Below are 22,595 nucleotides of genomic sequence, written 5' to 3'. Positions count from 1 at the left end.
TTTTAATACAGGCTGACTTATAAATACATGTCCATGCTTCAAGTCTGGCGAGTCTAATGGCATTAAAATAAGTAAACGTGTTATACGGTAATTTAACATTTTAATTTAACTAATAATGTTCGTAATACTTACTCTTAACGTTTGATTTTTATTACGAAACTTGCCATTGTGACGTGCAAAGATATTTATTATCTGATATTGGTAGAGAAAGATACCGAAGTATCTATTTGTTACTAATGTTATCTAATTGGTAACAAATAACAGGACCGGATGATTTTTTAATTAGTGACGTTTGTGGACGAATGGTAATTTTCCATTTCCCATTGTGATTTGTGTGCATTTCCCATGCAGAGAGAGAGAGAGAGAGAGAGAGAGAGAGAGAGAGAGAGAGAGAGAGAAGACGTTGGTTTGTAAAAGATTTTCAGCAAGTTTTTGATCATTGCGATTATGTTTAAAATATGCCAAAACTTTAGAGTAAATTATTGCATCTACTCATTTGTATATGAATTCTATGATCTCGTGATAATTTTGCGAATATTTCGAAAATACGAAATTTGACGTGGAATTTTAAGTTTTAACGCGGTACTGCTAATTCGGAATACCAAGGGAAAATCTACTAAGAAGGATGCTGCGTACCTCTTCTGCAATGTGAGTTACAGCGAAGACAAAAGAGACGAGTGGCTGCAGTGTTTCATGCGCGAAATATGGTTATACCGTGAATGTGTTGATTATGACTCCGAAACTGACATTTATGATTACTGTATGTAAATTTTAAGACCTAGAATTGATATTCACATGAGATAATTGTTGCTATACTGTGATTTTTGTGCTTGATTAGATCATAAGAGAAAACAATTTTATTATCTACTTGTTTCTTTAATTTTATAAATTGAAGGAAAATTGGAATATATCTTTTTATTTTTCACTTTTCTTTTTTCACGATTACCGACAATTCGAGATATAAAAGTTTATTAGTTTCCCTATGATATTATGCAGTTTTATTTGTATCCTCCGCCATAATTATTCTTCGTCTTTAACAAACTGGTATTCCAAATATGCTACACTTCCTCTAGTTTGTAAATTCTTAAAAAGACTTGAACTTAGTTGAAAACATCATCAATTGCCCAAGAGCGTTCTGGATTTTTCTTTTCATAAAATATGAAATATTTCGAATGCATTTACCAAATTTTAAATCGTAAAATAGGTAGAAAGTGAAATTCACAAGACGAACATTGTATTGTAGAACAAACTCTACATAAGATATAGGACAAATCCATCGAGTAGGTATCATAATTCTCTTGGAACTAATAAAATATTCCATTGTTTATCAAGTATAAGATACTAGATTTCTTCTTCATTTCGTTATTTGATTGGTTGCAAAATTTGTTTGGCTATGGTGAAGGCACTGTGATATTCTCCAGTAGCGTAAAGTTCCAATTACTGGGTCACGTATAAAATTCCATGAATATTTAATGGAAATTCCGATCCATTGGGAAGTTAGTTTAAGCGGAACGATATTTGCGTATATACCATGTGAGTGTACATTAGGCATTTTGTACATACTTGCCATGCGGGTTAATATTTCGATACGACCGACGTTCATCGTTCTCGATGAATCGAAATAATTGCTCGACAAACATCGTGAAACGCTTTGAGGTACTTCATTTTTTCAAATTTATTCAGCTTTATAATTACGTCATTAGATTTTTAAGAGTTTCGCATGTTAATTTTTCATGAAATTCGTTCCCTGCAGACTTTCCGACGCAATTTTATTTTCTTGAGAGTCGCTATTTTTAATTCTTTTACAAACATAAATAGCTGGTTACAGTGGCTAGCAATCGGAGACTGAAAACAAGTTCAACTAGAAATAATTTTCTGATTTATTCGATAAAAATCTAAAACAACTACAGAAACGTAATTTGAAATATTATTTTTCATCCTATTACAAGTCGTATGCGTCATTATGCTTATAGTGATACAACAGAGATAAAATATCGAGTGCAAGGGTTAAAGCAAGTTCCGCTAAAAATAATTCTCTGATTTATTCGATTTATTTGCTTAATTTAATTTGATTTATTTAAAATTTGACGTATAGACATCTAATCTAAAATATCATTTTTCATTTGATTACAAGCTATACATGTCACTAGCATTTATAGCGATAAAAGAAAATAAAATATCACTGAAGTGATTATTATCTAATGTATTAACCACACATTCAGGTTAAAAGAGCCAAAACCAGTCATTGAATGATTAAGAAACCGATCGTAATCACGATGGAATTACATCGGTGATCGATAACAATGTCAAATGGTTAATGCGAAAATCGCCGCTCGTACGTGTCGGGATATCAATTTACGACGCGTTCATTAATCAAACGCTAGACTATACGTTGCCATTGGTAGCCCCAGCGACTTTCACGCGATACCGCGCCGATTGCTTTGCGAAAGTACATATACAGCGAACCGGTCTATTAAATACGGAGCGAAAAGTCGCGAACAGCAAAGTGACTTCTTCCTGTCGTGACGAGGCGTCGTTTCATAGACTATCGGCGCGTCATAACTTAAACATACTGGCTAACGTGAAAGGAAAATTACCACGAGTTCTCGATCGTGTGTCCTATCTTCGATCGCCTGTAATCAAGTGGACGATTGGTTTTCTCTATCGTTATCGTATCTGGCCGTGATACAGATGTAATTTCATTTTGAATAACGACGCTGTAATTTGTTAGCGTAGCGGTGATTTGTTGCGAAAATCGGCTAATACCCGACGACTGTACACGCGTATTGCGAAGTTTTGAAAGTCGACTGCGTTTTCTTTGACCGTTCCGGCAGTAGAGAACGAGGGGAAAGAAACGAACGTATGTGGAAGTAATTACACCTTGCAGGGTGAACGAAGGAATTGTAGAATTAAGGACGAAAGAATCGATGCTGGACCCTCCTGCATAATTGAGTTGATATTATTAGCGGAATTTCGTAAGTCACTAGTAACAAGCTAATAGCGGTAATAAATTTTCTTATAGTTGGTTGCCGCATAAATTCTGTCCGTCTTTATATAAGCAAGTTATCAACGTTATAATTACATTGCGATTTTTATTCGTTTATGTAAAATTCAACGGTGCAAAGATTCACGGCATGAGCGTAATATGCTAAAATACGTACAACCACCAAAGTGTAGTACTTGTTAGAATATTTTGTAAGCAGAACAAGTTCCTCGTTAGATAATACTCTTTTAGTTGTGTTCATAAAAATATGAATTTGCATAAAAAACTGCGCTCTGTTTTTAACAAATGTAGCATTATATCTGTGCAGAAGAGAATGAAAAAGAAGTTGCTATACAATATGTTTGTTTCAAGTGCGTACTATTTTTTAAATGAAAGTTGTATGATATCGGAGGTAGCATATTATGATGATAATTGTTTCATCTTTAAATAACATTGACGCCACACGTGAAGATAGCTCTTTTATTTTTAAACGCGTCCCTAAATTTTTTATCGTATAATCTTGCAGCTGATATCGAGATTTTTCCAAAACACGCGTAATTTACATACACCGGTTTAGAGATACGACCTCTGAAAGTTGACGTACCGCCGATATTTGCGTTGCCCGATGTGCACCTTAAAAGGCTATCCGATAATCCGCGTTTCTTTTGTAGATAAAGACAATTGAACCACGTGGATTCGATTCTGTTTATTTGTCACCGTGCGATTGTACAGCACCATTAGCACCTACGTATTGTTGCAACCTTGCAATTGAAGTAAAATGAAGAGATTCGTTCTAATACGTTAATTTTGCATAAGAAATAATGTATAGTTGTATGTGCAAACAATTTCATAAGCGTTTTCCTAATCGAGTAAAATCACATGTTACATTTTCTTCAAACACATACACACACACATATGTAAAAAGTCGGGTTTTTTTTTATATATAATACATAAGAAATAAGGATTAGTTGAATTTGTATTACTTCGAGGCGATGGATATTTATCTTATCGCAAAGTGTGCAAAAAATTTCATAAGCGTCTTTCTAATCGACTAAAACCAGATGTTACATTTTCTTGAAACACATACACGCACACATATGTAAAAAATCGGTTCTTTCTAGAGCCACCATGGTGCGTAAAGTTCGACCGAGAAACATCCTCGTGGTGTACATTGGGTAACGTTAATGCCGTAGACACATCAACTTTTAGAGGTCATATTTGTAAAACGACGTATGCGAATCGCATGTGTTGTTAGTGTTTTGAAAAGGTCTCGAATCCGCTACAAGAATACCCGATAAGAAATATAAAGATCTATTCGATATTTCAAGTGATCTTCACAGGCTGTTCCAACGTTCTCTGTCTTCAATCTTCTCTCAGTGAAATATTTTTTCGTATCTTTGGTAGTTATAGAAATAATCGCACGTACACACAAAACAGACATACTGTATATAGCTGTGTCCGTACATAGAAGTAGTTGCGTCTTCTAGGATGAACGAAGGAATTCTAGAATAAAGAAGACGGAATCGATGTTAGACCCTTTTGCATAATTAAGTTGATTTTACTGGTCGAATTTTGCAAATCACGAGTTACAAGTTAATAGCGGCAATAAATTTTCTTATGCTTAATTATTTATACTAGATAAATTCTGTCCGCCCCTTTATTTATATAATCGAACAAGTCATCGGTGTATAGTAGATACAATGTTACATCTATAATCATCGACGTAAGCTGCGCTTGTATAACTTAGAGGAGACATAGGAATAAGATATTTCCATTAGTTCTTAACACGCTGATTCGGATTACAACAATTTTTTACTGCCGTCAAAACGATCTAAATTTTATCGACTAACAAGTTTTCACCAATGCGTATGATTCCGATTAATCGCGAGGGGAGAAACGAGGGGTTGGGAAGCACCGGCTTGCAAATACCATGTCTTCATCTCGATTTAATAGGAAACGACAATTTTAATAGAAATCTGGAAACAATGGATTGGCTGATTAACGGGTGTAATAACGTTTAAACAAATTCCACACCTCGGTCAATAATCAATTTGTGAGGCGTACCAATGAATTCAGGTAATTCCGTGGCCGTCGACAAACGAACACTTTTCCTTCGCGTGTAGAGGGCTATCAGCGACCGCAAAATCGCACGCGCATCGCCTCCAATCGGATTTCGCGGTGGCCGCTCGTATTATTTGCATATCGCTGCACAGACAGCGCGAAACAACGAGGCCGCCGTATCGACAAGTTATGCGGAGGAACGGAGAAACGCAAGAAAAGAAGAAATAAAATGGATATGTGGAACGGAGAAATAAAGCAGCTTTTAGTAGGTACAGCTTACCAGAGGGAGAGATTAGAAGGGTAGGTACAGTGGCTCATGAAAGTATTCGAACACTTTTAGAAATTTCCTATGTACATGTATAATATACAAAATATTTTGAAATTTCATCAGCACTGTAACGAAACACGACTATAGTGATTATAGCGAGAAAACTTGAAAAAGATTTGAAAATGTACATAGAAGATACAAGATGTTCGTTAAAAGCATACACTTCGCGAAGATCATCAAAGTATTTGAACAATCAATTATTTGCTGTATCAATAAGTCACGATACGTAGAGAAAGTATTTTTAGCTCCGCTGTACGTTTAACGCCATTATTCACTGTGTATACTAATTTTTCATCAAGTGTATGTTTGCAGTAAGTGTCTTGTAATTCCTATATACACTCTTCCGGATCGATTTCAAATTTTACTGCTACGATCACGATGGTCGTGTTCCATTATGGCGCTAATTAAGTTTCGAATGTTTTGGATAATGTATATAATATGTATATTTGTAAAAAAATTCTCTGGTGTTCAAATACTTTCGCGAGCCACTGTATACTCGTATCTCGATGAATTTATGAAACGTTGCACGGTGACGTTTCTACGAGCTGACGTTTTGCGCGAGTATCAATTTGCATAATGCGTGCACTTCGGTCGATTAATGCGAGACGTAGCTGAAACATTTTTCACGTTAATTCTCGCGAATGTTTGTCGCAAGATATTATCGGAGAGTCGCTGGTCCATCGAGTGGTAATGAATTATTTCAACTCGTTAATGATACTATATTATAAAATTGTGTGATGTTGTTGCATATTGTAGGGGAAACGTAAAATAATATCGGTCCGTAGCTAATACACAGTTAAGTATAACATGTTAGTTATTTTGGTATTCTGTGAATGATTAAGTATGGTGTTTGAATAGAATTCTAGCGAATCGTTGTATCGTATATGCGATATAAGATCATTTAAGAAGAAATTAGATTTAAGAAATTGGAATCGAAAGAAATGAAAAACGTCTTTCAAAAATGCAATAAACATTTTAGAATACGATTGTATTATGTCGTTATATCGTCAATATTATTTTCCGAGGATATCACGTTATAATAATAGAAGCAGCGATTAAGTAAAATGACGAACCTCTTACAATGTTATCTGCGCAAATTACTACCAAGCCTTAATTACGTTTTTCAAACGTCATTTCCAACGTAATTACTTTCGTCCCACAACGTAATAAATACACAATAGACTTTAATAACCTTTTTAGAAACAAAGATACATGTTAAAAGAATTAGAAAAAGATTAAAAAATATGAATTGACGAGCGATACCGTTTAGAAGAAAATTGCAGTCGCATTGGAATCGGCCTACACGGCGCAAGGATCGCTCACCCACGCGATGGCGACTCAGCCAGTTCCCTTTTCCTGTCGCGTTACTCTTTCACAAGGTGTATCGGTAATAGGCCAAACGATCAAAGATTCTTATCGTCTCCGCGAAAACAGGCCGATCGGTGGAAACGCCTCCGTGTCCTGCGAGAAAGTCGAATCTAAATGCTCACACGTTGGTCGAGTGTCAATTTTTCTCAAGTTTAGAACCACGTGAAACAACCCGTTATCACGTTTGTAACTGGTGCAGGCATTAAACGTTGGGTAATTAACACGCTTTGGTCAGAATTTAGATTCAAACGAAGTGATTAGATCAGAATGTTTAATCTTTTCAGCGTAGATTAAAATGACTGTGTTGCAACAATTAAAAAGGCTCTTTACATGATATATAATATTTATATAATAATTGTATAATATTTAATATCTAATATCAAACAAACGGACCGTTTATTTTGAAAATGGTATAACGTGGTGCCTATTGTCCTTTATTTTGAGATATTGAAATGTTCGGGACTCCATCGGGTGAAAAATATTGATAAAGTCTACCTCGCCTGTCCACGTCTCCGCGTATTTAAATAGATGTAAATTCATTATACAAATAGCTTTTTTGAAAATTAATTGGACTAATATCATGTTCAAGGATCATAAACGGACTTACATCACTTTCAAAGTTAGTGAGTTGTACAATTCATTAAATTTTAATTATTTAAAATTTGTATCTTTGTTTAGAAATAAGAGCAGGAAAAACAAAATACTGTGGTTTAATTTCATTATCACTTGTTTTTGATTACTGATGTTTCTACTGTTCGGACAGGCTACAAATTACAGGAAATGGGACTTTACCATTTTCAAAATAAATGACCATGTATTTCATTTACTTTACCTTTACATTACTTTCAAAATAAATGTTTTAAATACTAAAAATATTAAATATTAAATACGTAAATAATTTGTATATCTTCATTTATGTATATTAAAGTAAGTTTGTTTGGTCAATGAGATCTTTTACGAAAATGCTTATACCTTTCCCCTGCCAATAATGGCTTATAGATACCGTAGATAGTTCGAAAGGCGTTAAGTAGAAATAAACGGTCGATGAAAAACAGAAAACCGAGTGAAGAGCGAAATTAACGCTGGAAACAAAAGCAGCCAGCGGTTGAAGGAAGTGGAAGGAGTGAAAGGGCGGGAAAATAGAATGGAAAAAGGAAAGCGCGGAAAAAACGATGGCGCGAACGCATTTCGCCATGAACAGGATCACAGGACGATACGTTAAAAGGGCCATACAGATTTTTGTCCCTCTTTTTCGACGTTCAAGTTGTGATTTCAAGTTTGTTCCCCCGTTTTGTCGCCACTTGGAAACCATTCGTCGTCCTGCCGTGCTCTTTTCTCCCCCGAGACATTTTCAATGTTTCGTACTCTGTTGTGTTTCGTTCGAGAACCGTCAGGGAAGCTCGTTCCTTTCGGGAGATTTCGAAAAAAAGAAGAATATAGAAATAGTGTGAAGAAAAAAGAAAAAAGGAGAGACTAATATTAACAGTAGAAGAGCCAGAGAAGTTGTTGTACTCGCCGAGGTAAAAACCGAAAAGTTTCCTAACGAGTATCGTCTGGTCGTTAAAAACGGAAAGAAAGAGCAACGCGACGTCCGGGCGAAATTAAATCTCACGGCGGGGTTGGAGAAAGGGGGAAGAGAATGGAAAGAACGATTGTTAGAAGGCAAAGAGGGCCAGGCTAGAAGCGGCAACTTTTCGAATCGCAGAAGCTTTCCCTCTGCTGTTGCCTCGGGTACACGTTCGCGGACGTTGAATTATCGAATATCCGGCGATTTAACAGATTTTCTCGACCCTCTTTGATATTTCGCTCGCTAAGAAATCTCAGAGAGGACTTGTATTTTAATAATTGGCTCTTACTAAAGAATTGCAATTAGTTCAGAAATATTCTGCCGTAGTACAGTAGTGTTTATCGTATCTTGAAAGTTTTCGGTCAGAAAATAGTGCAGAACCGTGCAGGAGGTTACAACCGTGTGCCTCGCTTATTTTCATAATAATTCAAAGAAACCGGTGGTCATTTGGCGATTATTTTTCATCGTATGAAAATATCGTTGAATGGAAATGTATTAATTATCAAAGCAGTGTTTTCGTAATTAGTTGATATGCTACGCAAAGAAGTATATACCAACAGTTTCTATTTAAAGAATATTTAGAAAATTGTTGACCTAGATAAAGGTGAAAAATGAATTTGGCTTCTAAAACTAATTGTGTCGTTTTCTGTAGTATTTGTACGAGCTTTGTATCTTCTCGAACCATATCAAAAAATCTATGTGACTTCACCATGAATTGAATAGCGTTCGTTGTAAGAGACAACTCATTGTCAATTAAAGAGTTGATAAATTTTTTACCAGATACTTTAATAACAAGCCAAACTCGTACTTCAGTACATTCAATTTTATGATATATTAAACGGATTTATAGCATTATATCGTAAATGTAATAACCATACCGGATACATTAAATTCACCTCTCGACGCTATTAGCTCGCTGCAACTTTTACAGAATACCTTTTCCATAAATTACTCGATCGCGTTTATAACCCGCTTTTGTTACCTATAGCGTGAAGATTCGTTCACCAGAATTTTCAATTTCTCAATATTTCTGGCAAACAGAGAGAAACACCGTGTGCTCGTTCGTTCGATTCATCGATAATGCAATTAATTCGCATGTGTACGAGCGTAAAAAAAAAAGAAGAGAAGTGAAATAGAAGGGACGACGAGATGAAGGGAGGAAGCACATACACATACATACACAAAAAAAAAAAAAGGAAAACTTGGCAAGGGAATTCGTTTTAGATGTGAGCGTTACGAGGCGAACGATCACGGCCGTATAAACGTGATTACGGTTTTAGCCGGGAAAAGAGGTTGCTCGTCTGTTTGCCGAAAGGAATTTAGTCCGCGTTACGGTTTTAATGTTCACTTTGCATGGAATTAAACGGTTAATGGAATTTTCGGAAATTCCTCCTTCGCTGGAGATAAATTGCGCGAGTACGCGACCACGCTACTCGTTTTCCGGCTATTCATCTAATCAACGAGCATTATGTCGTTTAAACAATTTCCTTCCTATTTTGAATACAATTTGTTGCCGCGAATAACGTTAGAACGCGCCTATACATTTTTAAAGCTATTTTTATTAAATCAATTTTGTTATCGTTAGCGTTATTCTTTCTTGTGGACAGGGGAAAATAAGATACAATATTTTTGGAAATTGACCAGCTGATCTAACAGCAAAAATTTGCATCTATGGAAGAACCAATTCAACTTTCAATACGCAACACATACATTTGGTATCGTAAAACACGTTGAAGCGATATGCGAACAAAAGTGGAACGTGTTATGGCAAAATTACGATATAAACTTTCTCTATAAATTAATCCCTAGCTTCCATGGTTTGAAGACAAAGAAGTTCAATTGTAAAAGACATATCACAATAATTAGGATAAGATCAGGACATTTACGTACTGACACATACGTACATATTGAAAAATAGGTTTCCTGTTAAACGTAACATCTGCAATGCGAGATTATCAATCAGTCACATAATCATAGAGCGCCCTATGCACAATGAAGTAAGACATAATGTCAACAATAATCTTAAATTTTAAATGATAATTAAATTTTAAATGGTTAAAGCTTATCAACTTTTGTAAAGAAATGAAGATACTGAAAACAGAATTTAATAAATCATACAAAAATAGTCGCTAATGGTCTTGGTAGTAGATGCGATCTTCAATAAAATAAACAATAATAATACTAAGACAGCTTGGGTTGGAAACTTTATATCGATCGCTTCGAGTAATGCTCCACTATATTTTTAGTTTATTTGTGGAAATAAGGGAAGGTGAGATTTACTTCATTCGAAATGATTTATTAGTTTGTATAATATTTCTCTGTTCTATCTCATTCTGTTATAACGTAGTAATTTTACGTTATCTTTTATATATTTTCCATTAACTTCTACAGGGATGATTTATTATTATCATTTTGTTGATTAACGAAGAATTTTGTTTTTCAATCGAAGAAAACGTTCCTTGATTTTTCTACATACTGTAACTATTTTGATATTTAAAGTATTCAATTATTGGAAAATGCCACATCGAATGCCACTAACTTCGATAGAATTGTATATCGAAAGATTGTTCAGCATCTTCAAGGCAGGATTCTTCTTATCGATTACAAAATGAACTTACCACTTGAATTTGACCAAAGCATTGAAATATGTATCCACTTTCGAGGGTCACGTAACTACGACCATTACGAAGAATAAATTCAATTGCACTTTGAGTGATCGATAATTTTGTAATAAAATTACAGCATTCCAGAAGCAAGCAAGCGAATGCCTTTGAACAATAACACACGTACAGAAGCATTATTTCTAGGCTCCGCGTTTCATCTTCATGGCATCAAATTTTTGTGACGAATATCAAAGTACTACTAACGACATGAGAGATATACTTGAAGTATCGATGATGAATATAATTAATACGTAGATACTGCACAAATACCTTTTACATCCATTGTATAATTAAATTATCCAATTTTTCCACGCAACTTTACCCAACTACCCCATTCCCTTCTACTTCATCTGTCTGCTAAATACTTCACAATGCACCCTCATAGTCCATAATAGCCCCTACAACCTCACACAAAGACTTAAATATTTCGCAAAGTAATCAACTCGGAGCTATTACGAATTAAAATTTGCACGGCAGAAGTGAACTGTTTCTTCCTGGCTGTGACATTTACATCAAAGGGAAAATATCGCGTGCAGTTATCGCGAAATATACGTGAAAATATTGCGCCGAGTTATTACAGGGATGCATGGTAACGGCATGAACCGTTGCAGGCCGAGGCACAAAGGTTATTCCGTTAAGTTGCACGGAATTTATTAGATAATTAGCGAGCGCGCGGACTTATTTTACTTTCCATTGCGATTTCAACGTCACTTTCGAGAGCGCTCCGCGTTATTCAGTCGCTGGTCGGTATGTGAAATCGGGGCGAAGAGACCTGCTTTCAGGATAGCTGGTTTCGAGAAATATTTCAAGAATCGGAGAAAACTAATTCAAGAAAGAGGGGGAATGCATTGGCCCCTTGAGGGTGATTTAGAAGAAATTTAATGAAATTGGATGAGAGATGTAAGAATGGCCTTCCGGCATCTTACACCCTTCGATCTTGTAAAATCTCGTGCATAACGAGCGATCGCGAATTCGTGGAAAATTAGGAAATCTTGTAATCTTAGGAAATCGTTGCTTACCTACAGAAATTATACAAGGTGATTCGAGAGAAGGGATAATTTATGAACATGTAGTAATCGTTAAATCGACCGTTTGATTAGACTATTTCAAGAGTAGTTTGAATATTTATTCCATTAAGAAAATTTTTTTAAGAAAGACATACGACATAATACGAGTTTGAGTTGAAATGGTCAGTTTTATTTTGATTTATGGTTAATAAAAAATACTTTTTACTTATTTTTACTTATTACTAAGGGATGCTATACACATTCAAATTTGACCCATTTTTAAATCATTTTGTATGTGTTTATTAAATTGAGATCAATATAATTTATTTCTTATTAAAATCACAAATGCTTTATATCTGTAAATATTTAGAATTAAGAAACTACAGATGCTATATAATTTTAAAGATATTTGAAAGATACATATACAAAAAATGAATAAACGATTTGGTGTTTTAAGAGAACCCTCTAGCTAAAAATTCAAATAAATATAAATTATATCTAATAAATTACCTTCAGGACAACGTTTAAATACATCCTGTGAATTTAATTTGTCTCCAACTATAATCTTGACCGAAGGAGATTCGGGCTTAACGAAACGTTAAGCGGAACGCAAGATTCTTGATAAAGGACAGGTTGAAGCAAACGATACTCCTTCCAATTTACGATGGAAGGACACTCGTGATCGATTTAAATGCATCGGCAATTTTTATCGGCCGAGTCGATCCAACTTTTCTGGCCGTGTACGGCGAAAAAGTATTAAAACGTTAGCAATTGGACGCGGCGATAAATCGAGGTCGTTGTGGCCGCAGGAGAAAGGAAGACAGAGAGCGAAAAATGGTGCAGCAGAGTGGGATAGGGAGCGAGTCATTCGATCAATTAAATTCGGCTGACTAATTCAATGCGATCGAGCTTTTAACTCGGCGATTAAACCAACCTTGCCGTTTTCCTCCCTCTACCTCGTCCCACGGTGCTTGCTCGTTGACGTGCCGGCACAATGGAATCCACTCTGGCCCGGAGATTAGATTTCTGCATCTGACAATGGGATCATTCTCGTAATTTCGGAAAAATTCGATCACCGCAGTCGTATGGAATTGAAAAAAAATTATGATGTAAATAGCAAATTATGATGTATAATATAGAATCTGTGCGTAGTTACATATGAAATAAATAATATATCCACGATTAACCATTTTGCTGTGGATTAAAACAATGGTGTGCTGCCAATAATTATGTTGCAAGAGTTAAAACGAAGTTGTTTTGTTTTGGATATAATTATTTATATACTGGCCAACGTGCACTTCCTAATACGAATGGAAGTTAATTTTGTAGATATTTAAGTTTGAATATAAGGGATTTGAAGATCCAGAAAGATGAAGAATTATATAGTAAGTATAGATTAATAAAATTAGTTAGTAACTGAAGATAAAGAAAAATGTAATAAATAAATCGATTTGAGGTTTGGATTATTAATTGAGAATTCACAGTTACTTTTAAAATAGGAAGTACACGATGATTCGTGCATCGTTTTGATCAGATCTTGTGGAATAGATTTCCTTGGATGAATCTTCACGTAATAGAGATTTTACCAAGTACAATAAATAGCCGAGCAAATAGATCGTAAATCTGAAAACAATGCCTATTTTAAGATACTTGACAATACTGTCCTACATAAAGCTAGTTTTTGTCCAGTATTGGCTTACCGTTATGATAAACAGTATGTATAATAATGTTATGTAAATAATATAAATAAATTATCGATTTAAAGAGTTGATATATGAACAATGAAAACAGGATGAATAAAGATTATCAGATATATAGTTTGATTGAATAGGATGTTTCGATTTATATATTATTCAATAACCTTCGAATGGATTAATATTCACCGGGGTTTGTGGCATAATCATGTTTCGGCGCATTCAATAACCTTTGAACACACGCTGATGATATTATAATTGAATAGCTGGCATAAATCGAGGTTAGATACGGAAACCAACCATTTCCAGAGAAAATTAATAATACAGATATCCTTTTCAATAAGATCCTGCTTTAAAATTGAATTCTTCGGAGAAAATAAAAAGTAACGAATATCGCTTTACTGTTAAAAGGTACGTTAAATTAAATATCATTCGATAATCCGACAATTAAATTTATTTATTTCATCGTGCTTTGATAAAAATTTCTATGATTAATATTTTTAACATTTAATTGTTAAATACGTATGATACATTTGATAGAAAATAACGTACTCGCGTTAGCCATAGTAATTTTTAGTTCGATCTAATTTCATTCACAAAACTACTCAGTTCTCTCTTATCTATCCGAAAAACCCGTTTTTTATTTTTTATTTATAATATATAAAACATTCGTCATTTTATTACATATAAAACATTAACTTTAACTTTTTAATATATAGGTTGTTTAAAAAAATTAATACCGTACTTTTAGCGTGAAACCAAATTGTTTATAACTCGAAAAATAATCGTTAAACAACGTTTCTGTACACGAAACTTTCTCACATTGTCTCAATGTTTATAATTACATACGTCATATAAACATCGCCCACTTTTTTCAATACCGCGTATTAATAATTTTTAATAAGCTCGAATTTTAATTTTTAACTCTTTCATAACAAACAAAGGAGACCAAACATCCATGAAAGAAATACTTCTACAAAAACTGCCGATTCACCAAAAAGCTGCTAGTGACTAACAGGAGATAACGCCGGCCGGGCAACCATTCCGCTATTATTTCATTCCGCAGTTCCGATCGACGAAGGCAACAGATCAATCAGCCAGTTTATCTGAAGATCGATGAAGACGGGGTCAAATGGTGCCGGGATAGCTCGTAATTCTTCCGTTGGCGTCTATCGAAGTGGCCAAAATTAAACGGGAGTCGATCCTGTTACAAAAACGGCCGGAATGGAAGGAAAAGAGCCGAGGGAATGATAGACGTGTGGAAGCGGTGGTCTTCGACACGGGATCGTACATTAATTGAATCGGTAATTTGTACAGTCTGCGATCCTGCTTCTTAATTATCCTCGTCTCACCGGATAATAAAGGATCCTGGACGTTACGATGGTTCGTGGACCATCGATCGGTTACCAGGCATCCGAATTTGATAATTGCTGCCTCTGACATAGCTATCTTGCTTCTTGTTGCTCTTTCACTGTTATCAGGGATGGATATTAATCACTTTAGCCGTGATCGACTTTACGATGCACGCGAGTAACACTGTGACTAAATCTGCAGTTTAGATTTTCGAGTTAGGTGTGCTTTTAACGCGTCCGGTGTTCGATGGAGGATATCAGTGGACAGAATTTAATTTCGCGAGCAGATTAAGTTCGGTCGATATACATGTAGCGGCTACAAGAAATATCAGTACATACGCTTATTTTCCAATATAGCGTGTTTTATTATCAGGTTCTATACGTTTAATTTTCATAGTATTAATTTTTTGTAGTCTTGTAAAGAGAGTATTATTAGACGATACGAAGTTTAGATGCGCGTCTTCGTACTGGCTTGTGACAAGCGATTTTTTTGTCGACTATAGCTGCGTGAAGCAGTTTACACAGCCTTTTTAACAGTTCACCGCTTAATTAGATGCCATTAAAATTACATTAACAATGATTAATGATGATTAACGCGTCACGATGATTAATACGCACTGTAATTCGCGTAAATGAACTACGCCGACACTGCAATCATCCTTTCAAGACCCTTTATTGTATCAACGCAAACATATTTGCTCGATAATGTAGGACGTCAAAACTTACATGCACCGCGGCAAGAAGACAAGAAAATCGTTGATCCCTGAAAATATCCAGAATATCGATTAAATATTAGAGGACTGAGTGATATTTCCGGAATATTTTATCGAACACACGTATTCTGAATTAAGCCTTTCTACACGGTTATTATTGTAAATTATTAATGTAAATAAATAATAATGATGGAGGGTAACCAACAACACCCGAGAAAGAATATACGTTATAAATAGTTTCATCGTTAACTACAAACGTTTGAGTTTGAGCTTTTTGACCTGTCTATTTTTTAATCGATTTATCTCGAGTCGCATCCAACTCTGAGTGTTATTAACGACTACAGTTGTATACAGCAGTATTTCGTAGACTTATATGATATCATATTAGGCTAATACGTTGTTGTTTGATCATAAATATGTACGATATTTACACTGATTAGCGGGCTTAACTATCTATCGATAATACACGTCAGTGTAGTAAATGTCGCATCTTTTCTGAGGCCAGATTAGTTGGAAAAAGTTTGTGGTTTTTAGAAACTGTAAGAGCCGTGTTATTCCTTCCTTCTTATTTAGAATCATCTTGAGCTTGCTTGGAATGCTATGCGTTGCCCTGCGTTTGGGAATTTTTTTCCTTTCTTACACACAATTCACCATGGACTTACATAATTTACAAATAAGTGGTCAATTTTTTCTAGCAGTAGTTTCTTTAAACTTGTTTCTTCGTTCAAGTGACAGCGACTCGTACGTATTCCAAACACGGCCGTTACGTTTGAAAAACAAGCGTGAGAAGTCCTTTCTCACAGTTCGTAAAAACACGTCGCGTAAATATACAAAGACCGTGAGTGGCGCGGGACGGTTACTAATTCGGCGAAGTTTTCTCATTTGGTGGAAATTAATGCCGGTCTATTTGTCCGGGTGGACGCACGGGACGAGTGAAAAGAGTCCGAACGATATATGTATGAACCGGCAAAAATAAAGCCGCTGCTGCCGCGTATATACGCTTTCTTTTTTCGGGACGCCACTGTCCGACGACCTCTCGTGCTCGTTTGTTACGCCGACTCCTCGAGTACCGATGTAAAAGGCTTAAAGGTCTTTGCCGCCGGGAATAATAAACTTTGCCTGGCTTCAGGGAATTCGTGCCGGGCCACCGCACCGGGCGAAATTAAGTCGAAGAGCTCCTCTGCAACTCTTTGTTCCTCGTTTTCTCTATGCTTCTGTTCGCCTTTTATGAGATTAATGGAAGATGATCCGCGTTTGCCAGTCGTTTGAATCGATGATTATCGCTGATCAAAATATGGCGGATTTTAGGTAAGCGCTGTGGTTTTCTTTTGCAGGAAGCTCTTCAAGCATTAAAATTACACATCCATGAGTAATATCGTGATTACATTAATTAAATTAAATTAAAAAAATATTAATATGAAAAGTTTATTACATTTATCAATGTATAATAGATAGATTTAAAAGAAAATTCCTTTTTAATTTATTAGTATTAATTGCTTTTATATTAGGACTATTTGCAATGTTTGTAATTGTTGATTTGGTAGCATACAGTTCGGTACTGCTTGCTTTTATCTTAGAAATTCAAAGTATAAAATGATAATATTACTCGTATATAGAATACTCCGATTTAAATTCGGTTTTTCGACGATGAGCTTTATTTCTCCTGTTTACTAATTTATATTTTAAATGAGATTTAATTAATAATTTTCTTTCCATAATAATTATACAGATTATATCATGACAGGTATATGTATTTATTTCCATTAAAACGCTAAATACACGTATTAATTTACGATTATCGATATTTCTGGGAAATATCAAAGTATATATAAATCAAGTATTATACGATATTTTAATTTTATGTAATTATAAAATACAATTATTAATATCTGATTCATATAAATGTAGAGCATTTAAGATAATATGTTTAATCAACAATGCAATTATTTCTAATGTACTCCAACAAATATGTTAAATAAATTTTATATTTCTCAATACATTCATCAACTCCTTCGATAAAACTTTCAATTTACTTATTATCTTCCGCATTCTGATACAAAGTTTTTTCTTTGGAAACTGTACTTTAAACAAATAGAATTTTCTTCCTATTCAAAGGCAGCAAGAGTTTCACGCGCTTTTGAGCACGTTATCTCGTTACCAGGGATTCCTTTGCACAACTTCCGGAATCGAATCGCCGTGAAGTCATCGGAGAAAACGGCACAAAGCACGTTGAAACTTTCATCGAACTCGAGCCTCTGTTTGCGTCGTCGAAACTCGTCAAAGATGCGTCGCAATAGCTTGATTCGTCGCAATAGCTTGATTCGTCGCCGCTAACAAGCGTGGTTATAACGAGCGAGAACACGCTTTAGTTTCACCACAGGTTCATTTTTGATAAGTGCCGTCTGCGGTTGAAATTCCCCGATACATAAAACTTTGCAAAACTATATCACGATAACTATGACGGCAAGAAACTTTCCGCGATTCCTCCGCTTCCTGTCTATTTCGCGGCTCTTAACTTTTACTTTAAGAGGATATTCGATTATAATCGAACGTCGTTACACGCCCGCTTTCAGCAAGATTCTAGTTTACGATCTATGTTTACGTACCATTAAAATTTATTTCGCTTCACTATGAGGCTCGACTATGATGTAATACGCTTTAATAAAAGGCATAAATATCGCGAAAATTAGTTGGAAATTTAAGAACCTATTTCGTCTTCCAAAATTGACACTTAAAGAAATTAGGTGATGTAGGTACGTACATTTAACCTCATTACATTTTACATACGAAAACAACGGAATAAATATTCTTCTGTTGGAAACATTTTAGCAGAGTTTAAAATTATCCTTTTTAAACGTTGAATAATATATAAAAATAATATTTCGTTGGAGATTCCCAAGACCCGAAGATCACTATCAAAATTATAGAAGAAAGATAGCTCTTTGATTGCCAATAATTTTCTACTTCAAACATTCAATTTCTACTCGTTTTCCCCAAATGTATTTTCCTTAGTTATTTTTCTAACGAATCATTACATACGACTTACATTATTATACGCGTTATCGATATTTATCATTAAAACTATATATCAAGCTTCAATGTTCCTGCGACAAAGTAAGGAGTATCCAGTGACAGTATTTTAAAAACTATGTCAAACTACATACAAAGGAAACTATAATACAACAAAACGATAGTTAATCTCACATTTTCATAGTCAAAGAACGTGTCTGTTTACTCAATGAAACTTTTATTCTCGGTAGCTTCCGCTGTCCACAATAATTTCTTCGAAAATTGACCGACATTAAAAACTTTCCACCATTCGCTCCACTCTCTTTTACCTCGATCGCTATATTAACACAAAATACAAGGTAACAATCCCATAAATAAAATCTCCTCCATGCAGGAGGAACAAACACATTCCAAACTCGAAAACGAGCAATTCATCATTCTCATCCCATCGATACTGCAAAAACCATTTAATCCCAGCCTCGTGTCTCGCCTATACCAACTAACTAAAACCAAAACCCCGATCGATCTTTCATTTAACGTGTACAACCTCAATTACTCGGAGCAGTTTAATCAAACGTCAATTACTAACCTCTGCAATAACAATCGCTCTTTAATGTTCGACGATTTAACCGTGGTTTGGTTCGGACTAGGAACAATGAAAAGAAGCTGCAGCGGCTCAAAAGGGACGATAATTCGAAGCATACGTTTAGAGGAAGTCTCGTCGTAAATCGTATTAGGGTTACGACCTCTTCTCTCTCTCTCTCTCTCTCTCTCTCTCTCTCTCTCTCTCTCTCTCTCTCTCTAGATACGATTGCAACGCTCGAATCGTCCCGTTATCGTTGAAGAAGCGTTTCGAGAGAGAAGTTCACGTGCTGGATTACAACTTTATCTCGGTTTCGTTGCGGGTGTCAAACGGTTTTCACGTTACGTACAGTTCCAAATTGTTGCAAAATTGTAAAGGAACCTATTTGCATGATTGGCAATATTTGATTATATGTAACGAGTAACAAGTAGTTTAGTAACTGTTAGTTTATGGGCTACGGATGTTTATGCACATGCATATTTTTATGGAGGTAATTAGATGGATGGAAACTAGGTAAAAATTGTTTTACGTATTAAATACCGTAATGGCTATTATACTTTGGATATTTGATATATGTTTGCATATTACGTGCATTTCGTGCAAGTTTGCAGCTTCATGTTTCCTATAAACGTATACAAAAATTTACAGCATGATTATAACAATGTGAAATGGCGAATGTATTGTTGACCATTATAATAGCTCTTTTCTACTATTATGACTTGCATTATTCAAAGATAAAAAGAGAGACGTCCAAAATGTCATTGATGGAAAGACCAAAGAATTAAATAAAGTTTAATAATAGTACTGTTTAATTGAATTAACTTATACGATATTATACTATACCATAGAACTTAGTACCTAATTCATGACCTAATTCAGGACTTGACATAGAACAGGTAAATATAAAAAGCAGTTAAAATTATATTAAATGTGTACGTTTGTAACAGGAATTGTACCCAGCTTTAAGCCTCGCTACAATAAACAAATAGTAATAATGATAAAATTAATTTAGTATGAAAATAACAGGCTTCCAAGAGATTACATATTAGAATTTCTATTTTAAAGATGTTTTCAATTTGAGCAGTTTGACTATTTCAAATGGTTCTGTTGTTGTTGAAGCGCGAGAGGAGAAGCGTTTCGAGAGTTTCGCGGCTGGTTACAACTTTATCTCAGTTTCGTCGCGGGTGTCAAACGGTTTCCACGTCACGCAGAGCTGCACCGTTTCAGGTTGCTGCAAAGTTTTATACAGCACGCCGTGCCGCGTCGCGAGGAACTTCCCCTTCGCGGCTTTGAACTCGACGACGAGCCTTTTCTGGGTCCATACGGTCGAGGAGGAGCGTACGCTCGCCACCATATAAAATTCGGAGTTAAGTATAAACGAAAATGTCGGCCGTGGTGCGCGTGGAACGAGAGGAATCGCCGACCGCAGCACACTCATGGACCAACAGATCTCTTGCCTCGTTCTTTGAAGTCGTTTTTCTTCTGCTTCTGGGCGGGACGTTTTCGTAAATGGAATTTTACGCTTGCGACTTTACTCTACTAACGATGATTGGTTTTTGAATTATTGCATTTTCTTTCTCTTTCTTTGATTATGCAGATTTTTATGAAAACATTCATGCGCTATTTGTTTTAGAGAAATTTCTTGTAAATGGTTTCTGCACATTTCATCGTGGGTCTGTTACCATGTGTCACGCGAATATAAAACTATCTTGTTCGATTTCTGCACAAGAACCAGCTTCAAGATACGATATGATAAAAATTGGTTAGAAATAGATATGTAAAATCGATTAGTTATACTTATTGAAAATAGAGGAGAATCCTATGTTTAGTAAGTTATCGTTACAATTTTGTTTTATTGTATAGAGATCAATTTTTTATGGAATAAAGTATTCTTTTATCAGGAACTCGTTGGTTCTAGAAATTCTAAAAATAATATTGTATTTTTTGTATAAAATATTTTATACAATTTATAGAAACGGTATGCGGCAGTTGATCAGAAATAAAGGACCTCTTCGTATTATTAAAATTTGTATTTGGTGCAACAACAGACTTTTCCAGAGTTCCAAGGAAATAATATTTCCCATTTCTCCATCATGTTTACGGAACCATTTTTTTTTAACCTATTGATTTTTTTCATAAAGATGCCGAATGCAATCGCTATACAGCATTGTTAACAGAGTGCATTGTGCGCGTTTTGCTTTCAAATAAACGTGTTTTCCTCGTCGTAGACTTAACCAACTTTCTGTCGTTTAAAGCAACAGAATCGCTTCGTTATCAACGGTAAATGAGATTATTTTATCCATTCACGACACAGCAAAAAAAAAAAAAAAAAAAAGAAAAGAAAAAAATCGATGCATTGCATGGTTTCGGTAACTTTGCTATTCGATCTAAACTTCTGCAGTTAGCTGTAAAAAAGAATTGCCATTACATCATGTTGAACGTATGACGAAAGTAAAGGAAACCATAAGACCTTTAATATCAAAAACGGTTTCTTCTTTATCGTCGTGATATTCAATTTTCATTTTTCTCTAGCCCATTTCCTATTTTTCACGTCCACCAACCATTCACTTTCCAATTTTCTCCATCCTCGGACTTTCATTTCTCCCATTTCCACCTGCCATTCTACCACTCTTTCCACTTATTATTTCCCAATCCTCGCTTCTCCATTTTCTCGATAACTTCATCTCCTATTTCTTCATTCTACTTTCCTGCCCTCTGTTTTTTCCATCGTTTCATTCTTCGATCTTCAATCTAAAAAAAAAAAAAAAAAAAAAAAAAAAAAAAATGGAAAAATAAGAACCTCCTTCGACCATAACCAGGAATTAGCGTTCCTCTCGAGCGCAGGAAAGTACGTATACACTTAATCCTTTCTAACTTCCTAAGCTTGATTCTCGTTATGCAACGTACATATATACATAGATACTTCTGTTCATAAGTGTTGGGATGTCTGCTAGTTTATACGAAACGTAACGAATTAACTCGTATTGTAAATTGTAATTAACGGTTACATAAAGTCTATTAATAACCATTTTTGTACCCTATACAAGTATTAGAATCGTAAAAGAAATAATTCAATAGACTGGATATTGATTTACTCAGCGAACATTTAAAAACTCTACGTTTTTATGTTGTTAACAATGAATTTAATACAAATTTTATATAGAGAATTTAATATAGAAAGAATTTAATTTTACCTGTATAACATTGTAACAAACACGAGATGTTAATGATTTTTTGGATTTATTTTATTTCTCTTAAGTGTCGTAA

Source organism: Bombus pascuorum, chromosome 1, assembly GCF_905332965.1.
Source record: "Bombus pascuorum chromosome 1, iyBomPasc1.1, whole genome shotgun sequence".
Taxonomy (NCBI): domain Eukaryota; kingdom Metazoa; phylum Arthropoda; class Insecta; order Hymenoptera; family Apidae; genus Bombus; species Bombus pascuorum.
Note: the sequence above shows the minus strand (reverse complement) of the source record.